Source organism: Ranitomeya imitator, chromosome 7 (genome assembly GCF_032444005.1).
Source record: "Ranitomeya imitator isolate aRanImi1 chromosome 7, aRanImi1.pri, whole genome shotgun sequence".
Lineage (NCBI taxonomy): Eukaryota > Metazoa > Chordata > Amphibia > Anura > Dendrobatidae > Ranitomeya > Ranitomeya imitator.
In genome coordinates, this window is record NC_091288.1 from 125,158,047 (window position 1) to 125,176,929 (window position 18,883).

General features: G+C 49.4%; 1 protein-coding gene across 5 annotated transcripts in view; it reads left to right on the forward strand.

Moving 5' to 3' along the window:
* The window catches only part of HIBCH (3-hydroxyisobutyryl-CoA hydrolase), an 885,760-nt gene that overhangs the window by 204,615 nt on the left and 662,262 nt on the right, over positions 1-18,883 (forward strand). The gene's annotated exons all lie outside the window — the stretch shown is intronic.

The window sequence follows — 18,883 nt, forward strand, 5'->3', positions numbered from 1 at the left end:
TCATGCCGTAAGCGGCGTTAAACGGGCAGGACGGCGTACTGGGACCCGCACCTGACCCTACCACTTTAATGGGGCCCTGGCTTTCCCTTATCTCAGGGGTACCTATGAAGGTTAGGAGGCCCGAGCCGCGAGCGTATCCCTGTCTCCTGTGCAGGCCCTATGAGTGGCCCCCTCTCCCCCCAAAGGAGGTGGAGTGCACCCGTGTAATAATACAATAAATAACAGGGTAAACAGACAAGGTAACTAAAAGATTCAAACTCACCAAATGCTCACACAACCACAGAGGAAACAGAGAAGGGAAGGGAAGGAATAAACTTAGGAAGGAAAGCAGGTTTAACATGCAACTAAAACTGCAGACACCAAACTCTGTAAATAAACCACCAACACCTCTCTCCATCAACCTCCAGCCAGGCAGCAGAACTGATCACTGACAATAGCTGAAGTCAGGACTGGGTCTATATAGAGGATGAGATTGCAAAATCCAGTTCAGCTGAGAGAGACCCAGCTCTCAACAATAAGGTTAACTCCTACACTGCTGGCACAAAGCAGCCAGGTCAGAATATAGGTGAAGAGCTTCTGTTCACAGTGTGTGAATGAGGCCTAGAGCGCTGCGGTTCTCTGGAACCTCTCTGTCGCGGTAGCCCCGTGACACTGTCATTCAGGTGTTTGCCCCCACATTATAACAGACTTACTCAATATAATATTTCCTGTGTGAACCTGAGAAGATGACTGCCCTTAAAGGGCTTTGAGTCTAGATGATCTTATGTGTATTAACAGTAGCTACCCCCTATAACATTGGATCGAGCTACCACTCTGTTAGTTCAAATACAGTTTTCAATAAACATTGGAATTATAGCAGTTACTAGGAGCAATGTCATGTGTATTAAGTGGAGCTATTGCTATAACAGATTTATTATCTATTGTCTTTGGACATTAGATGGTGACAAATTTTTGACAGTAATACATTGCACCGGATTCATACATTTAATAATTGATTTATCCGGTGTAGATCCTGGCTTGGATCTGCGGTTCTATATTGAAGAGCACTGTATGTTTCTTTTTAGCCTGTGTTGGCTCAAGAGAGCTGTGATGCTTATGTGCTTTCTATTGATATCCTACAGGAGGGCACTTTAATACTAGTTACATTGATAGCTCCAACTAAAATAGTGTGTTGCTGTCAAAAATTTGTCACAATCTAATGTCCAATGAAAAATAGATAATAAATTTGTTATAGTGTAAGGAGATGTAAAGTCTACCCATTTAAGATTTCCATGCTGCTATATGTATATTGTATATCATGTATTGAATTAATGTTATTTTTAATCACTAGATGGGGGGGCATTCTAGTTCCTTTAGTAAGGATAGGTTTCCACACTATAGAAAGTTAATGTAGGAGGGGTCTGCTATGTCGTAAGCCAGGAACATTTCCTTAATTTAGTTAGTGAGCCAGGGTTCCTAAGCTGCCTGCACAGGCTTAAGTGCCCGGGATGATAGCAGTGACCACACAATGTTGATTAAGGGAGAAGCCCGGCCATCTGCAGCACAAGACCTGATTAGTAGTAGGCCAGAACAGCAGCAGGAAAAGAAGCTTAAGTCAGCAGCAGTGACAGTACGGGGATGCAGGTGGCTCCATAATGTGGCAACTTATCACATGGGCTGATGCCCTCATATCCGTTGCGAAATGGCTGAGGGAATCTCAGATGCAGTGAGTTTGGACCAGGAGGGTGCTGTGTCACCACAAGAGACAGTACAGATGGGCAGGCCGCTCACCATGGGGCAACTGACTTTGGAGGCTGATGCTCTCATGTCTAGGGCGAAACAGACTTGGGAAGGTCTAACTGTAGCAGAGCTGAACAGGGAGGATGCTGAGGAACCATGTGAGATGGTCCGACCCGGGTACATGCTGAGTGACAGAGAGAGAAGTGCAGGGAAATAGGTAGAAATGTGCAGTGTGAAACCTGTTGTAAATGCTGTGAAGAACATGGATGTGCTGCATAAAGAAAACAGTAAAATTGTTCATTTGAAAGTTGAAATGGACTGTGTCTTTACTTGTGCGGAGCCGTCTCTAGGGAGCCTACAGCAGAGCGGAGAGGACCCTGATGGCGTAGAAAGTGGAGCCCCAGGTATGCAAAGTAATGGACACTATTTTCATTTGATTGGGAGGCCAGGGCAAAAACGCCCTGGTGTCCTTGGCCATGACTACGGCCCTGGCCCTCACTCACACTTGGTGTAGTTGGCTGGATGCCTATACATTGTAATGCGGAGAATCCGGGAAGAAAGAAAATGCTGATTACTTAAATGTGACCAGAAATAGTAAGGATAAAGATGCCATGGATATTGCTGAAAAAACTAATGTGACTGATGTATTGGACATGTCTAAAACCTTAACTGTGACTGATACTTTGCATGTGTCCAGGTTGGCGGCCATGAAGACGGTGAAGGTTGGCGCCAAAATGGAAAACAACCACCATGTTGACAACCTTCGTGGGCATGACAACACAGAGATGGCGCAAAAATCTGACCAGCAGTGCCCTTCGTTCCGCCCATGGTGGGCGCGGATGAAAAGAAAGAGACCTCGCCCTCTACCACCCAAGGCAGAGAAATGGGGGGAGTAGCCAGAGGAGACCCAACCTTGAAACGGTTGGAGTCCAGAGAAAAAATCTTGTGTGCAGCTGCGGCAGCCTAGGCCACATTGAATGGAGATTGTGACAGACGGAGGAGGAAAAGACACTACCTGGAAGACTGAGAGGTTTCACAGATTAAGTCCGGATCGACCGGTTCCCTGTACCTGTGGAACAGCTCTGCCGGTGGCTACCGGAGCAGGAACATCATCGGGAGCTGGAACCTCTTCGCCCGGAGTCAGTGCTTCAGTCTCAGCAGGGATCGGAAACAGCGACTACCTTGGAGGAGCCCACACCAGAATTTAAGGTCGAGCCGGAGCTTCGGTCTCGGGAGCCCGAGTGTGCAGCTGTGTCCGCGGTAGGATCCCACGTTCGCAGGATGGGCACGGCCAAGCTGCAGGAACTGGAAGCTGTGAATGCACCTTGGCCCTAGTCTACGGAAGGCTAGTCCGTGCCCCGGACCCTCATCCCAGATGCCCGGTTTGTCACTCTGCCTCCCAACGTGGGTAGCGAGCCCCTGCGTAGCTGTCCCATGCCTCTCGGCCTGTCACGTTATCACCTTGAGTTATATGCGGGCCTGGAACAGGCTCAATTGGTCTCCTGTTTCCCAGTCACTGTATGACCAGGTTTTGCACCTCTCCTGTCATGGTGGCAGGAGGAAACAATATTTCCGGCTGTAGGGTCATCTAATGGAGTACAGACACAGATCCCGATGTGGAGTGAAGCATGGGATATGTGACTCTGTTAAGTGGATGCCGTTTCAGAGGTATTACTCCTTTGCTAAAGTTGTGCTCATTGCACCATATTAAAACTAATACAGCGGGACTGTTACGCATCTCATGGGCAAAGGAGCCCTGGAGCATCCCAGAGTCAGATGTAGTATGGCCGGACGGCCTCCCTGACATATGTGCGACTGCAGTAATGGACTGTTTCTAGGACAGGCAGTGTACCCGGCATTCAAGGGCAATACTCAGTTGAAAGGGAGGAGGACACCTTTCCCTTTAAGGACTGTTGACCTAATGAATAGGTCTCGTGATTGTACATATGTTTGGTATTAATTCTCGGGACTGTGTTTCCCACAAAGGATGGGGGGATGTCACCCCCAAAGAACTGTAGACCCCATGGATGGGTCACCTTGTTATTCATGTTTGGGTCCGGTGTATGAGACTGTAGTTTGCAAAGCAGTGGACTTCACCTGGAGGACTGTGAGCCTGGCATTTATTTTTAAGAGCACAGACTCTTATGCGACGGTGTAGAGACTTGGGTCACATTGAGCCAATATGGTTTATCTACCTCGGTGGAATGTGTTTGCCTCCCTGCACATAGTATGATTTGTACAGATTAAAAGTTTATTCATGCCTTGGTTGGCGACAATCAATTTAAAAGGAAACAGAGTGTAAGCGGATTTAAAGTCTACTTCTTTAAGCTTTCTATGCTGCTATATGTATATTGTATATAATGTATAGAATTAATGATAGTGCTAGGGAGAGTGTAGTGCCTATTTTTAGCCACTAGATGGGGATATTCTAGTATGTTCAGTAAAGATAGGTTTCCACACTATAGATAGTTAATGTAGGAGGGGTCTGCTGTGTGGTAAGCCAGGAGCATTTCCTTAATCTAGTCAGATGGACCAGGGTGCCCAATCCGCCTGCACGGGCTTAAGTGCCTAGGATGATAGAAGTGACAACACAACGTTGATTTAGGGGGAAGTCCAGCCATCCGCAGCACCAGGCCTGAATAGTAGTAGGCCAGAACAGCAGCAGGAAAAGAAGCTTAAGACCGCAGCATTGACACTACGGGGATGCAGGTGGCAACTTATCGCATAGGCTGATGCCCTCAGACCTGGGGCGACACGGCTGAGGATCTCAGATGCAGTGAGTTTGGACCAGGAGGACGCTGGGTCACCACAAAAGACAGTACAGATGGGCAGGTCGCTCATCATCTGGCAACTGACTTTGGAGGCTGATACTCTAATGTCTGGTGTGAAACAGTCTAGGGAATGTCTAATTGTAGTACAGGTGAGCAGGGAATACGCTGAGGAACCATGTGAGATGTTCCGACCCGGGTACGTGCTGTGTGACAGAGAGAGAAGTGCAGGGAAAATGGAAGAATTGTGCAATGTGAAACCTGTTGTAAATACTGTGAAGAATAAGGATGTGCTGGGTAAAGAAAACAGTAAAGTTGTTCATTTGAATGTTGAAATGGACTGTGTGTTTGTTTGTGCGGTGCGGTCTCTAGGGAACCTACAGCAGAGCAGAGAGGATCCTGACTGCGTAGAAAGTGGAGCCACAGGTATGAAAAGTAATGGACATTATTTTCATGTGATGGCATGAAGGGGAAAAGCGCCCCGGTGTCCTCTGCCATAACAACAGCCCTGACCCTCCCTCACAATAGCAATAGCTCCATTTAATACATAGCACATTGCTGTTAGTAACTGCTATAATTCAAATATTTTAATGAAAACTGTATTTGAACAGAGTGGTAGCTCGATCCAATGTTATAGGGGGTCGTTATTGTAATTACACATAAGAACATCTAGACTCAAAGCCCTTTAAGGGCAGTCATTTTCTCAGGTTCACACAGGAAATATTATATTGAATAAGTCTGTTATAATGTTGGGGCAAAAATCTGCATGACTGGTATATAAACAAAAGGGGAGAAAATATTATGTTGCTATAATTGATGTAAATAAAATTTGCTCTCCAGCTGATAGGGCACGATACCTTATCACTTATCACTATATTAAATTGATAAGGATATCACTGGAATATTGCGGTTAACCAGGCACTTTTGTGTGTTTTAATAATAGTAAAACAAAATTTTACATAAAGTTTGTCATTAAAAGTTATGTTTTAATATTGGCTTATCTGACTGGGTCTGTGAGATCTCCAGGGGTCATCCATTGTGAATAATTAACCCCTTTACCTCCAAGGGTGGTTTGCACGTTAATGACCAGGCCAATTTTTACAATTCTGACCACTGTCTCTTTATGAGGTTATAACTCTGGAACGCTTCAACCTATCCCGGTGATTCAGACACTGTTTTCTCCTTCACCTCATTGGGGGACACAGGACTGTGGGTGTATGCTTCTGCCGCCAGGAGGCTGACACTAAGTAAACGTGAAAAAAAGTTAGCTCCTCCTCCATCGTATACATCCTGACACTGGCTTCCAGAGACTCCAGTTTATGCTTAGTGTCTCAAGGAGGCACACCTCTGAGTCCTGTTCCTTTGGACTCCATTTTCAACGCTATGAATTGAAGGGGTGACGGATCCTTTTGATGGTCCGATCTCCCCAAACCATCAACGGGCAAGCACGTGTGATTCCATATCCACGTATCCTTCCCCGCTTCGTGGGATTCTTCACCGGACTTGGCCCTGACCACCCTAAGGTATTGAGACCCTGGGCTGTACAGGTGCCCTTAGACGTCCGTGTTTCCCCCCGATTTTCTACACCCCGGCTCTGCTGCGGTGATAGATGGGGTGGTGTGACGGTCCCTCTCCTTATCCTTGATAATGGAGATAGGGCTCCTGCACCGTCTTTTTTGCTTCCCCCCTTGCTGCTGGCATCTAACGGGGGGGGTGCTCCTGACAGGGCGCTATAGGTTGCTTTACCTGACGCTGCTGGCATCTTGCGACGGCAGGGGCTCTCCAGTGTTGGGGGGGGGGGGGGATGGGTAGGGGTCCGTCGCCTGCGCCGTGTCCGGTGGTTGTGCTGCGGCGCTGCTTTGCTGCCGACGCCATTTTTCTCTTTCGGCGGCCGTTTCTGCGGCGCTGTGGTGGGGTCTCTGTATGCGGCCGGCGCTACGGTGCTGCCGGCGCTATGGTGCGGCTAGTGCCGCACTGTCATCTCCAGGTGCGGGCCAGGTCTCCAGAAAGCATGGGGACATCTTCCGGGCAGCACAGGGCCCGGGCTTCCGCCCAGCAGACCGCACCGTTAGGCTCCTCCCCTTCCGGCGCATCCACTTCCGGTTCCGCCTTTACCCTCTCAGGGGGAAAAAATTGAGGTCCCGGCTTTAGGCCTACTACAGGCCGCAGCGCCGTATGGCGGTCCCGCCCCCTGATATCGGCTCAGGGGGCTCTGAAGAAGATAAAGGCAGCATCATTTTGCTCCGCAGCGTGTGTCTGGATCTGTCACTACATTCTTGGGGATACAGGACTGGTGTAAGTGCTTCTCCCTCCACCTGGCTGAAGCAGTATTTTTTGTCCCAGTCTCTGGCCCTGGGTATAGCGTTTACGGATCACTATGTCTAGAAGAGTTAAGTCTCACACGGTGCTATTTACCGGTTGTGTAGATTGTCGTGCCCCATTCCCGCACGCCCAGAGTAATCGCCGCTGCGAGGCCTGTGACTCTGAACGCGCACAGGAGCCCCCACCCTGCCAGCTCCCCAGCAATCCCTCCGGCCCCTGCCCCTCAGGATTCTGGGGCAGCGCCGCCGGAATGAGTCACGTCCTTGTCGCAATCTATAGCGTCCCTTACTGAAGCAATCAAATCCCTTCAGACCCCGGCAGTTAGGGCCAGCAGCCCATCTGTCTCGGAGAGGGCCTCGGGGTCTCAGGAGCCTTCGGCCTGCAGGGGCTGCGCTCGCACTAGACAGACGCGTGGAAAGCGGATTCGCACTGTGTCACCCAGGCCCTCAGGTGCTTCCGCATCCTGGAGCTCTGTATCTCATTCTCCTTCCCCTGCAGAGAGCGGGGAAGTTGAGACACACTATGAGTCTGAAGGGTCCCTTAATTTTGAGAGTCCTGGATTTCAGGAGTCGGTAGATAGCCTCATTGAGGCTGTCAATCAGTCCCTGGGGATAGAGGACGAGCTCGCCTCATCCTCAGATCATAAGGTCTCGTTTAAGCGGGCAAAACGGGCCCATGGGGTATTTTCCTCTCATCCGGAATTTGAGGACCTGAATCGCCGTAACCGAGAGCACCCGGACAAACGCTTTTCAGGGCATAAGGCTCTGAAAGCTAGGTATCCCTTTGCTACTGAACTTTGTAGTAATTGGGCGGAAAATCCTGCTGTGGATCCTCCAGTGTCCCGTTTAGCTTCTAACACATTGCTATCTCTCCCTAATGGCTCGGCAATTAAGGATCCTACGGATCGTTTTATTGAGAGCTTGGCTCGCTCCATTTTCGAAGCTTCAAGTTCAGCGCTTTTTCCTTCTTTTGCGGCAACCTGGGTTACTAAGGCTATGATGTCTTGGTCTGAGTCTTTAACAAAGTCTCTTCAAGAAAGTGATTTGTCAGCAGAATTGGCGGTAATGTCATCTCAGATAGCTCTGGCTGGTATTTGTCTGATTAATGCATCTTTGGATGCTGCAGATTGTGCCTCTGCAGCGACACCTCTCAAGCACTTTCAATTCTCCCCTAGGACAAGGTCCTCGTTCTTCGGCAGGAAGTGAGGAAGCTTCAACTACCGTACTCTCATACGATCCGGTCTTGCATGAGGGTGTTAGGAAAGATGGTTGCAACTATAGAGGCAGTTCCTTTTGCGCAGCTCCATCTTCGTCCTCTCAAACAAGCGATCCTAGCAGTGTGGAACAGAAATCCTCTCTCCCTCAACCGCAGATTTCGGTTGTCTCTCCAGGTCAGGCAGTCCCTCTCTTGGTGACTAAACAGCTCATCTCTACTCAGGGGGAAGCCCTTTCCCCCAACCAATTGGCTAGTGGTCACAACAGACGCCAGTCTCCTGGGTTGGGGAGCAGTGTTCTTCCATCACACAGCTCAGGGGCTCTGGTCCCCTCAGGAATCAGCCCTCCCCATCAATCTCTTAGAGATCCGAGCAGTTCGGCTAGCCTTGCAACATTTCCACCATCTTCTGGCGGGTCGCCCTGTCCAAATTCAATCGGACAACGCCACAGCTGTGGCCTACATAAAGCACCAGGGGGGCACCCGCAGCAAGGCAGCCATGCAGGAAGTAAAACAGATTCTGGTCTGGGCAGAAAGAAATCACTCTGTGATTTCGGCAGTCCACATTCCGGACGAAGAGAACTGGGCGGCAGATTTCCTAAGCCGTCAGGGTCTAGCTTCCGGGGAATGGTCTCTCCATCTCGAGGTATTTCTGCAGATATGCCATCGTTGGGGGACTCCAGACGTGGATCTTATGGCGTCCAAGGGCAATACCAAGGTACCCAGATTTGTCTCTCGGTACCGAGATCCTCAGGCTATAGCGGTAGATGCGCTAGTACTGTCTTGGAACCAATTTCTCTTCCCTTATCTGTTCCCGCCTCTGGCTCTGCTCCTGAGAGTAATCAAGAAAATCAAGTCGGAGAGAGTTCCGGCTATTCTGATCGCTCCGGATTGGCCACGTCGGACTTGGTATGCAGACCTGGTGCAGCTTCTCGCCGGGGTTCCATGGCGGCTCCCCGATCGGCCAGATCTGCTTTCGCAAAGGCCGATCTACCACCAGAACTCAGGGGTCCTACGTTTGACGGCCTGACCGTTGAATCTTGGGTTTTAACTCAGGCAGGATTCTCTCAAGAGGTAGCTAATACCATGATCAGTGCGTGTAAGACTGTTTCGGCCAGAATCTACCATCACACTTGGAAAGTTTTCCTTTCTTGGTGTAGAGAGCGCGGGCTGCCTCCTCTGCGTTTTTCCGTCCCTAACATTCTAGCCTTTCTTCAAACAGGCCTGGATTCCTGGCTTGCGCCAAGTACTCTTAAACGGCAGATCTCGGCCTTATCTGTCTTTTTTCAGCGTTGGATTGCTACTCGTCATCAGGTCAAAACTTTTTTCCAGGGGGTTGCTCATAAGGTCCCTCCTTATAAGACTCCTTTGGATGCTTGGGACCTTAATTTGGTCTTAAGGGCTTTACAGGACGCTCCTTTTGAGCCTCTTCAGGATATTTCCTTGACTCTCTTGTCCTGGAAAGTTGTATTTTTAATGGCCATAACCTCCATAAGGCGGGTTTCAGAGCTGGCAGCCCTTTCCTGTCGTTCTCCCTTTCTTCGTTTTCATCAGGACAAGGTAGTGCTCAGACCAGCACCGTCTTTTTTGCCGAAGGTTGTTTCCTCGTTCCATATCAATGAGAATATTGTTCTGCCCTCTTTTTGTCCTGCGCCTACACACCGTGTAGAAAAAGCTCTCCATACGTTGGATCTGGTGAGGGCACTGAGGAGGTACGTTTCCCGAACGGCTCCTTTTCGCCAGACAGATGCTCTGTTTGTCCTTCCGGAAGGTCGCAGGAAGGGTTGTGCGGCCTCAAAATCGACCCTGGCCAGGTGGATACGGGCGACCATTCAGGAGAAAAGGATTTTACGGTGAGTAACACAAAAATCCCTATTTCTCTTGACATATTGTACTTCAAAATTTGGCGAAAATTTTGAAAATTTTGCAATTTTCCAACTTTGAATTTTTATGCCCTTACATCACCGAGATATGTCACACAAAATACTTAATAAGTAACATTTCCCACATGTCTACTTTGCATCAGCACAATTTTGGAACCAATTTTTTTTTTTTTGTTAGGGAGTTATAAGGGTTAAAAGCTGACCAGCAATTTCTCATTTTTACAACACCATTTTTTTTTAGGGAACACATCTCATTTTAAGTAATTTTGAGGGGTCTACATGATAAAAAATAACCAAGGGTGACACCATTCTAAAAACTGCACCCCTCAAGGTGCTCAAAACCACATTCAAGAAGTTTATTAAACCTTTAGGTGTTTCACAGGAATTTTTAGAATGTTTAAATACAAATGAACATTTAACTTTTTTTCACAAAAAATTTACTTCAGCTCCAATTTGTTTTATTTTACCAATGGTAACAGGAGAAAATTGACCCCAAAGGTTGTTGTACAATTTGCCCTGAGTACACTGATATGTGGGGGTAAACCACTGTTTGGGTGCATGGCAGAGCTCGGAAGCGAAGGAGCGCCATTTGACTTTTCAATGCAAAATTGACTGGAATTGAGATGGGACGCCATGTTGCGTTTGGAGAGCCCCTGATGTGCCTAAACATTGATACCCCCCCACAAGTGACACCATTTTGGAAAGTAGACCCTCTAAGGAACTCATCTAGGTGTGTTGTGAGAGCTTTGAACCCCCAAGTGTTTCACTACAGTTTATAACACAGCCGTGTTTAGCCGTGAAAATAAAATCTTTTTTTTCCCACAAAAATTATTTTTTAGCCCCCAGTTTTGTATTTTCCCAAGGGTAACAGGAGAAATAGGACCCCAAAAGTTGTTTTCCAATTTGTCCTGAGTACACTGATACCCCATATGTTGGGGTAAACCCCTGTGTGGGCACACGGGAGAGCTTGGAAGGAAAGGAGCACTGTTTTACTTTTTCAACGCAGAATTAGCTGGAATTGAGATCGGACGCCATGTCACGTTTGGAGAGCCCCTGATGTGCCTAAATAGTGGAAACCCCCCAATTATAACTGAAACCCTAATTATTAAATGTAATTATAGAGATCATACCAGCCAAATCACGATTAGCCAAGTAGGACAACACACAAAGTGTCTGTGTCCCAGCAGACTGTCTTATGCTTTAGAAGGCAATACCCTCAACTATATGTGCCAAAAAAGTAACTGGACACTGTAAACTCTAATAGAATATTTGCATAGGACTCCAGTAATAACAATCTGATTATGGCCAATAGTGCAGGAAAACATTCTAATTCATGAAAGCACACGTAAAGGGGACCTGTTGCCAGCAAAAACGCTATTAACCTGCAGATATGGACTCAGTCTGCAGGTTAGTATTGTTACTAACCTTCTTGGCATCTGCACACCTACAGAACAGAATAAACAAACATCCCTATACGGCAAGATTACGGTTACTAAAACAAGACAAATCTGGGCATTTTATTAAAGTGAACCTGTCACCAGTAAAAACGCTATTAACCTGCAGATACGGGGTTAATCTGCAAAATTGTGGATAATCGCAATGGACTTTTGGATGTGGAAATTGAGATTCTGGAAGGTACCATCAATAAAAAGGGTTTTAAACATACTGCAACTTAATTCGCTAATACGATTTAACAGCTTGTTATGAATGTGTTCACCCTCGCATCAGCGACATGCCACAACTACACTCAACTGTTCCCTGTACAGACTAGAAAGGCCCTAGCCACACAAATAAAAAAAAAAAAAAAACACCTCGAACCTAGCTCTCTAAATAACAATCGAGGGATTTCTCATACCTCCTGAGGAACCATAGGGGTGGCTTCAACACAATACCAACAAAAGGAAAGTGTGAGGAGAGATAAAAGAACCCAAGGTGAGAAACCAAGATGCATTCAAATAAGTTGAAGGCGTCAGGCTATGTGCACAAGTCAGGATTTTTTCCTGACAAAATCCTGAGATTTCTGCCAGAAATCCGCGTGCTTTTTTTGCGCGGATTTGACGCGTTTTTTAGCAGAATTTTGGCGGATTTTTTGCGTTTTTTTCCGGACACTCCAATTTAATGGGAAATCCGCAAAAAATCAGCAAAAATAATGAACGTGCTCGGATTTTTTGCGGAATGCGTTTTTTTTGCGAAAAAAAATGCAAACATATGCACAAAAAAAGCGGAATGCATTCTAAATGATAGGATGCATAATGTTTGCATTTTTTTAGCGATTTTATAGCGTTTTTATTGGGAAATTCTGCAAAAAAATCCCTAAAAATCCGGACGTGTGCACATAACCTGAGGGTTACGAAGTACCAAAAATAAATTGAACCAGTAAGGCTACGTTCACATTTGCGTTGTGCGCCGATGCGTCGGCGACGCAACACACAACCCAAATAAAAACGCACCAAAAGGCACGCTAAAACGCTGCGTTTTGCGACGCATGCGTCCTTTTTTGCCGAATTTTGGACGCCAAAAAAATGCATCTTGCTGCGTCCTCTGCACCCTGACGCATGCGGCAAAAAAATGCATGCATCGCAAAACGCAGCACAACGCATGTCCATGCGCCCCCATGTTAAATATAGGGGCGCATGATGCATGCGTCGCCGCGGCTGCGCCCGACGCAGCCCGGCGGAACGCAAATCTGAATGTAGCCTTAGTCCTCTCAACAGCCTAAGGCCGGCTTCACACTTGGCGTAAGACAATATGGTCCGTATATTACGGCCGTAATACGCAGAAAAGTCCCAAAAATAGTGGTCCGTATCTCGTCCATAGGCAGGGTGTGTCGGCGTATTTTGTGCATGGCATCCTCCGTATGTAATCCGTATGGCATCCGTACTGCGTGTTTTTCTCGCAGGCTTGCAAAACCAACATACGGATTTACAATGGATCCATGTGTTAAAAAAAATAATAAAAACATATATAGTGTGTGTGTGTGTGTGTGTATGTATATATCTATAATATAACGCTGGGAGCGTCACTCTGTCCGAAGCCTCTATAGACTGCTCAAGCGCAAGCCCTCTGACTGAACACTCACAGCCAGAAGACCGGGAAGATGGCGGCGCTCAGCGATGGAACGGGGACAGGTGAATATAGTAAGTGCTGGGGAGCCTGAGCTGGCGGCGATACCGGCACCTGACCCCCACAGCGCGCCGGTGTCCCCGCCTGCTCAGGCCCCCCAGCACTCGGCGCCGAGCGGGTCAGACGCAGTATGGGGACGCAGAATGGAGCAGCAAGATGGGGACGCAGGATGGAGCAGCAGGATGGGGACGCAGGATTGAGCAGCAGGATGGGGACGCAGGATTGAGCAGCAGGATGGGGACGCAGGATGGAGCAGCAGGATGGGGACGCAGGATGCAGCAGCAGGATGGGGACGCAGGATGGAGCAGCAGGATGGGGACGCAGGATGGAGCAGCAGGATGGGGACGCAGGATGGAGCAGCAGGATGGGGACGCAGGATGGAGCAGCAGGATGGGGACGCAGGATGGAGCAGCACATAAGGATGGGGACGCAGGATGGAGCAGCACATAAGGATGGGGATGCAGGATGGAGCAGCACATAAGGATGGGGACGCAGGATGGAGCAGCACATAAGGATGGGGACGCAGGATGCAGCAGCACATGAAAGGATGGGGACGCAGGATGGAGCAGCAGGATGGGGACGCAGGATGGAGCAGCAGGATGGGGACGCAGGATGCAGCAGCAGGATGGGGACGCAGGATGGAGCAGCAGGATGGGGACGCAGGATGCAGCAGCAGGATGGGGACGCAGGATGGAGCAGCAGGATGGGGACGCAGGATGGAGCAGCAGGATGGGGACGCAGGATGGAGCAGCAGGATGGGGACGCAGGATGGAGCAGCACATAAGGATGGGGACGCAGGATGGAGCAGCACATAAGGATGGGGATGCAGGATGGAGCAGCACATAAGGATGGGGACGCAGGATGGAGCAGCACATAAGGATGGGGACGCAGGATGCAGCAGCACATGAAAGGATGGGGACGCAGGATGCAGCAGCACATAAGGATGGGGACGCAGGATGGAGCAGCACATAAGGATGGGTACGCAGGATGGAGCAGCACATGAAAGGATGGGGACGCAGGATGCAGCAGCACATAAGGATGGGGATGCAGGATGGAGCAACACATAAAGATGGGGACGCAGGATGGAGCAGCACATGAAAGGATGGGGACGCAGGATGGAGCAGCGCATCACAGGATGGGGACGCAGGATAGAGCAGCGCATGACAGGATGGGGACGCAGGATGGGAGCAGCGCATGACAGGATGGGGACGCAGGATGGAGCAGCGCATGACAGGATGGGAACGCAGGATGGGAGCAGCGCATCACAGGATGGGGACGTAGGATGGGAGCAGCACATGACAGGATGGGGACGCAGGATGGAGCAGCGCATGACAGGATGGGGACGCAGGATGGAGCAGCGCATGACAGGATGGGGACGCAGGATGGAGCAGCGCATGACAGGATGGGGACGCAGGATGTGAGCAGCGCATGACAGGATGGGGACGCAGGATGGAGCAGCGCATGACAGGATGGGGACGCAGGATGGGAGCAGCGCATGACAGGAAGGGGAACGCAGGATGGAGCAGCACATGACAGGATGGGGACGCAGGACGGAGCAGCACATGACAGGATGGGGGCGCAGGATGGAGCAGCGCATGACAGGATGGGGACGCAGGATGGGAGCAGCGCATGACAGGAAGGGGAACGCAGGATGGAGCAGCGCATGACAGGATGGGGACGCAGGACGGAGCAGCGCATGACAGGATGGGGGCGCAGGATGGAGCAGCGCATGACAGGATGGGGACGCAGGATGGGAGCAGCGCATGACAGGAAGGGGAACGCAGGATGGAGCAGTACATGACAGGATGGGGACGCAGGATGGGAGCAGCGCATGACAGGAAGGGGAACGCAGGATGGAGCAGCACATGACAGGATGGGGACGCAGGACGGAGCAGCACATGACAGGATGGGGGCGCAGGATGGAGCAGCACATGACAGGATGGGGACGCAGGATGGGAGCAGTGCATGACAGGAAGGGGAACGCAGGATGGAGCAGCACATGACAGGATGGGGACGCAGGACGGAGCAGCGCATGACAGGATGGGGACGCAGGATGGAGCAGCACATACCAGGATGGAGACAATATACCAATATAAATGCTCGCCACCCGGGCGTAGAACGGGTTCAATAGCTAATATATATATATATATATATATATATATATATATATATATATATATATATATATATATATATATATATATATATATATATATATATATATATATATAAAATTGACGCCTCTCCATTATTAATTAATGGATTAGAAGGACATAGATCTGGGGATTTATTATGATGGAATATAGGCTGAACTGGATGGACAAATGTCTTTTTTCGGCCTTACTAACTATGTTACTATGTTACTAATTAGGCTTAATGTCACCTTACAATAGCAAGGTGACATTAACCCTTCATTACCCCATATCTCACCGCTACACGGGAATGGGAAGAGAGTGGCCAAGTGCCAGAATAGGCGCATCTTCCAGATGTGCCTTTTCTGGGGTGGCTGGGGGCAGGTGTTTTTAGCCAGGGGGGGGGGCAATAACTATGGACCCTCTCCAGGCTATTAATATCTGCCCTCAGACACTGGCTTTACTACTCTGGCGGAGAAAATTGTGCGGGAGCCCACGCCAATTTTTTCCGCCATTTAACCCCTTAATTTACTAGCTAGAACGGCCAAATTTTGCATATACACACTACTAACATTAGTAGTGTGGAATATGGAAAAAAAATGGTAATATGAGATGGTTTACTGTATGTAAACCATGTCACAAATCATGTCGGGTTTAGGAAGGAGAAAGCAAAAGCCGGTAATTGAATTACCGGCTTTAAAGCTATCTAGCGCTGTGAATAGAAAGCCGTATAATACTGATCAGTAAAATACGGCAGATAGGAGCAGGGGCATAGAGAATAATTGTGCCGTATTTTTTGCGAGTTTTACGGACGTAGTTTCTGCGCTCTTACGTCCGTAAAACTCACAAGTGTGACGCCGGCCTTAATGTCAGATGCGAACTCTGCTTCAGTCAAATGGCCGCCGCGATCGCCATCTGCGCATGCGCGGCATCCCGCGGCCATTTTCCTGAAGCCCCGGGAAGCCGAGAAGAACCATCTGCGCACGCGCGGCCTCACAAAGATGGCTGCGCCCACCGATAAACGGCTGAATAGCGCAGATCGCGCTATTTTCCTTCAAGCTGCGCAGTGGATTCGCCAGTTGGACATGCGCACACCACTATGCCACCAACGGAGATCTGGGGGAGAAACAGCGCTGTCACCACGCCCATATGACCTGACCAGCGTGAGTGACAGCCCAAAACGGCGACTTTACAAAGGTATTTCGGCAGCATAGGTGGGGAATAAAGGCTCCAAAATACACTAATGTAAAGCACAGCTCTGCCCCTATTTAATGCTATTTTTAGCTCTTCTTGAAAAAACGGGGTGACAGGTTCCCTTTAAATAAGGGAGATTGAGTACACATCCACATCATGGTGGAGTGAGACCCCACGTTGACTGTGCTCCATGACTCTGGACATACAGTGGGTACGGAAAGTATTCAGACCCCTTTAAATTTTTCACTGTTTGTTTCATTGCAGCGATTTGGTAAATTGAAAAAAGTTCATTTTTTTTCTCATTAATGTACACTGTTAGAATCAGGCTGCACTCAGATGTCATCAGAGTGCAGTCTGTTACGACGAAGGCGATGGGAACAAAGAGTGGACCCACTGGACCGTGGCACCGAACCTCCCCTGAGCGAGCACTCCAGAGTGGAACCAACCCCTATACAGGGACTGTTAGAAGGCAAGTACAGGGAAAACTAGTACCACTGAGGCCAGGAACAGGGATCGGCTCTAGGAAAAGGAAAACACAGGAACAGCGGAACACGGGAGCAGGAACTGAAAGGAAAAAAAAGGAGAACAAGAGGTTAAACAACACATGGCTGGCAAGGAACAAGACTGGGAATGCACAGGACTGGTAAAGCGCAGAAAACTATGCGGCCTAACTAAGGCCAGTTTCACACGTCAGTGGCTCCGGTACGTGAGGTGACAGTTTCCTCACGTACCGGAGCCACTGACACAGGTAGACACTTAAAAATCAATGCATCTTTTCAGATATCATTGATTTTTTGCGGACCGTGTCTCCGTGTGCCAAACACGGAGACATGTCAGTGTTCGTGGGAGCGCACGGATTACACGGACCCATTAAAATCAATGGGTCCGTGTAAAACACGTACCGCACACGGACATTGTCCGTTTGCAGTCCGTGTTCCGTGCAGGAGACAGCGCTACATTAAGCGCTGTTCCCCCCCCCCCCCCACTAGTGCTGAAGCCGCGATTCATATTTTCCCTGCAGCAGCGTTTGCTGCAGGGAAAATATGAATATTAGTGTTTAAAATGCAGACCCAGGTCCCCCCCCTCCCACCCACTGTGCGCCCCCCAAACCCTTCCTCTCCCCCCCCACCCCCTCCCCACGGTGTGATTAAAATACTCACCTAGCTTCCGGATCCCACGCCGCAGCGTCCTCTTCTGGCCGCAGCTTCTCCTGTATGCGGTTACGTGGGGCCGCCGATTACAATCATGAATATGCGGCTCCACCTCCCAAAGGGGCGGAGCCGCATATTCATTACTGTAATCGGCGGCCCCACGTGACCGCATACAGGAGGCGATGCGGCCAGAAGAGGACGCTGCGACGAGGCATCTGGAAGCTAGGTGAGTATTTTAATCACAGCGGGGGGGGGCGCACAGTGGGGGGGGGGGGGGGTGGCGCACAGTGGGTGGGAGGGGGGGGGACCTGGATCTGCATTTTAAACACTAATATTCATATGTTCCTTGCAGCAAACGCTGCTGCAGGGAGCATATGAATGGGGCTTCAGCACGATGCCGGGGACAGCGCAAAACTTTAGCGCTGTCTCTGGCACGCTCCGTGTGGTACCCAGTGGGCACACGGGCGGCGCACGTGTGCCGCACGTGTGCCACACTGATGTACCACAGAAACGTAGGGCACACGGACACAGATAATTCCGGTACTGATTTTTTCCGGTACCGGAATTATCTGGACGTGTGGGACTGCCCTAAAGCAGGAAAAACACAATAATCAGGCGTCTCCACAAAGGGAGGAGGACCAGAAATACCTGAGGCCAGACACTGGTTGGCAGGAAGTACTTCCGGGTCAGGTCATGGAGGGATAGAAGAGCAGAGGGAGCGCGCGCGGTCAGAACCTACTGCGCCTGCGCAACCCACAAGTGTGCGCAGCTGAGTGGAAGGAGGACACGCGCCGGGATGCAAGCACCGAGCCCCTGAGTAAGGAGGACGCAGCAAGGACATCAGCTGACCTGGACTCGGCGGCAGCAGGGGGAGTGCCAGGAACAGGAGCCGAGGTAAGATACACTCTGCACCCCATCTTGCCCGAAAAAAATCAGAAATGTAGTAATTTTTGCAAATGTGTTTAAAAAAGAAATCTGAAATATCTAATGGTCATAAGTATTCAGACCCTTTGCTCAGTATTGAGTAGAAGCCTTCTTTTGAGGTAGTACAGCCACGAGTCTTCTTGGGAATGATGCAACAAGTTTTTCACACCTGGGTTTGGGGATCCTCTGCCATTCTTCCTTGCAGATCCTCTCCAGTTCCGTCAGGTTGGATGGTGAAAATTGGTGGACAGCCATTTTCAGGTCTCTCCAGAGATACTCAATTGGGTTCAGGTCAGGGCTCTGCCTGGGCCAGTCAAGAATGATCACAGAGTTGTTCTGAATCCACTCCTTTGTTATTTTAGCTGTGTGCTTAGGGTCATTGTCTTGTTGGAAGGTGACCCTTTTGCCAAGCCTGAGGTCCAGAGCACTCTGGAAGAGGTTTTTATCCAGGATAT